The following is a 3716-nucleotide window of genomic DNA, read 5'->3' on the forward strand; positions in this document are numbered from 1 at the left end:
AATAGAGACTGTCTATAACGAACTAGAAAAAGTATTAGAGTTACGGAAACTTCCGTAGCCACACACGGTGCGAACAAAATCAACATGAAATTAAATTAATTTCCAATAACTTAGCTGAAAACCAGTAAATTTTTAAGTGACTTAATAAATATATAAAGAATATATGGAATGATACATTGAATCTTCAATACATTTTTACACAAAATATTGTTTAAGAGACCAACCATTTTTCAAATTTTTCAAATTAAAAATTAATTTATATTTAAAATATTTTAAAAGAAGTAAGCTTGAGAATTTTAGGAATAGGGGTTACTCCCATTTCAAGCCATAATTCAAGGCATCGTATTTTTTGGAAGTTTCTGAAAAAGGGGTTCGATATAAGTTGTGGGAGAGGTGTGATACTCAATCCTCCCTCGCACATTTTCAAGGTCTCTGATTGAAAATGATCAACACTAGGACGCGTAATTTTTTTAGGTGGCTCCGGCAAAAAAGGTTCGATGTGAGTGGAGCAAAAGGTATGAGCTGTGCCTTCTACCCCAAATTAGACTAAACCTTTTTCCCAAAAGCCCTCAAAAAGTAATGTGTTCTATTGAAAAATGCTTAAAATCATTCTCCCAACTTTCCAAGGTTTCTAGTTCAAAATTCCGAATACTAGAACGTGTGATTTTTGTGGGGCTTCTGGAAAAGGGGTTAGACGTGTGTGTGAAGCAGGTCATTGCACATCCTTCCCCCACTCATGCCAAACCCATTTTCCAGAGCCCTAAAAAAATCATGCGTCCTAATTAAAAAAGCACGTAAAATAAGTAGCTTAAAGAATAGAACATAATAAATAAGTAATTCAGATAGAAAAAATTCTCGATACATAGAAAATATTAAGAGAGCTACAATTTTTTTCGGATTCGAGTCAAGCGTGAAAAAAATAGATTAACTAAGTGAGTTTTAATCAAATCTAAGATGATCGACCTTTTCAAGAGTAAAAAAGCTCGATATCTATAATACGATAAGAGAGCGACACTTTTTTGGCCAGATTCGTGTTCAGCATGAAAAAATACACAAAATATGTGAGTTTAAAAAAAAGTTGAAGGGGATCGCTTTTTTCTGCAGTTTTACCGCAGCCACTGCTGATAAGGAAATTCCCAGGGAAAATATAAGTATCGCGTATTTTATTTTTACATGTACAAGTTACAAAATGTAGGTTCACGCCTAACTCTTATTTGTTGATATGTGTGAAAAATAACATCACTTCAATATGATCAGATTAAGTATAAAAATTGGATAAAACTGCAGCAAGAGTGAACAAATTTAGGCATTTTAATATTCCAAATCAAAAGGGATCGGCCTTTTCTGTAGTTTTGCCTTATTTTTTTTTGTATTAAAACTAATATTTAAGTTAAATATTTATTTTCCGAGAGTCCGCAATGATGCATGTGCCTTTTGTAAGAAATATAAAAATTGAAATATTTACGAATATGAAATCTCTTATTCAAATTAACTTCACATGTATTTTTCTTTCATGTTCTTACTGAGAACTTTGCAAAAGCGTTTAATAAAATAAAATAAATAGAAGAAAAGTATTTAATCGTAACATTCGGATCAATGCACTTTCAGTACGTAAAGAGTAGTCGTGAATACTTCATGTAATATTAAATAGCAATCCTGCTCGAACAACTTGGAGCGAACCAGTTTTTAGTGACTGGCCTCTTTTCTCCCACATAGCATTCGTGATACTGCTCTCCCTTGGTATTCGGTTCGAGCTATCGATCTACGTACGATTTGAAGATGGATCACTCTTCCGTCGATGATGCAAGCAGAAAAATTCTTCGCGGACCAAATTTATTTATATCTCCGACTCGATTTTCTATTTTACATAATATATACATTGGATTCTGTACTTTTCAAAAACACCCTCGACAGATATGTTTGAAATAGGACTCATAAGAATACATGTGACCCCTTTCGCACTAATGTGTAAAGTCAAGATTTTATATGTAAAGTTTTTATTGTAGAATGAGAAAGTTATATTTTCGCGTAATTACATAATACTTGCAACTATAATTAAATTAAATTTCAATGTCTTTCCTATTCTGCATAAGACTTATCATTATGGTAAAATAACTCTAAATTGCTATTATCGTTCTAGATAAATTATCTACTTTTCCTCTTTACACAATATATCAAATTAATTCCAACAATAGAAATTCAGAATGGAATTTCAATGCAGAAATTTAAGTGTAATTTTGTATTCAATTCTACAGAACATGTACGTAGAATTAAAGAACATACTGACCAAAAATTGTATTTATTTTTCACGTGTATGTTTTATGAACATTTATTTGCAATGTAAACGCCACCTGCATTTTTACATTCTCATCATTTATGATTGAGAAAGTATTGGAATTGTCGGAAATTTAACATCACAGTTTCTCAACGGATATCCACGTTTCGAGACCCCCTTAATTCGAAAATCAGGTTTTCACGATGGCGTCTGTCTGACCGTCCGGCCGTCCTTCCGTAAACACGATAACTCTTGAAAAAATTAACGAATCAAATCCATATTTGGCACACTTTTTTAAATCCTAAAAGAAAGGACGAGTTCGTTAACCAGCCATTTTTGATAAAAATTCAAAAAGTGAGCGCATTTTGAAAATTTTGTAGACCACTTTTTTCTGAATTTGAAAATTCTATGTATGGATATTTATAGTATTAAAAAGAAAAAACAATTTATCCTCATGACTTTTTTCGATAAAAAGTAAATTCTCAGAGATATAGTGTTTTCAAAATTTTTTTAATCAACAGAAAATCAAAATTTTAAGCCAAAAAACGCACGATATTAAAAAAGTCAAGAGAAGAAAAACATTTCTTTTTTAAAGACCTACAAGATTATTATGACAAATTTTTGGATTTTCTTCAAAAATCAAAAATTCAAATTTTGATTAAACAAAAAAATAATGAAAAATAAAAAATTCCATTTTGTAGACAAACTATGTAGGATAGGAAAAAAGACGAATCAACAAAAATTGTTATCCCAAAAAAGATCTACAATTTCGTTAAGAATCACTTCTTGATAGGACGCGTACCTTTTGTTTTATTCGTGAAAAATAGCGTTGAAAAAAAATAATAAAATAAAAAAAAATGTGTGGAAAAACCACGAAAGTTACGAGAAGAAAATTCAACAAAACCTGTTTACAAATGTCTGTCAGAAATCAAGTGCGCAGCGCGAGTGTCACGATGAGAATGTGTACGTCAAAGCCTACAGAGCTTTGAGAAACTTAATTTTTGACTATACTTAATTAAGTAGACAATTCAAAATATGAAGACGCATATAAATACTGCCATCTAAAAGAGATCTTTTTGATCAAGTTTTTTTCAAGCATTCCACATGCAAAGAATAAATATCCAAGCGCGAAGCGCAAGGTAACCCATTATCGAACGCGAAGCGCGAGATTGAACCGTCGTGCGCCCTAGGCGCATTTTTATACAAGCCTTGTATTTGCATGCACGTTTTCTTTTTAATGGCATAATACAAAAATTACAATTCACTTTACATGTCATGGAAAAGTAAATGTGACATTTAATCTTCTAGATATGCAACACTCCCATTCTTGAAAATTTAAAACTTCAGAGCATTTTTAATTTTTCTATGAATTCTGTTTCATGAATCATATAATTTTAAGTAGGTAGCCATAGTTTCAATTTCAGAAATATTGTTTCTTAAA

Source organism: Belonocnema kinseyi, chromosome 4 (genome assembly GCF_010883055.1).
Source record: "Belonocnema kinseyi isolate 2016_QV_RU_SX_M_011 chromosome 4, B_treatae_v1, whole genome shotgun sequence".
NCBI lineage: Eukaryota > Metazoa > Arthropoda > Insecta > Hymenoptera > Cynipidae > Belonocnema > Belonocnema kinseyi.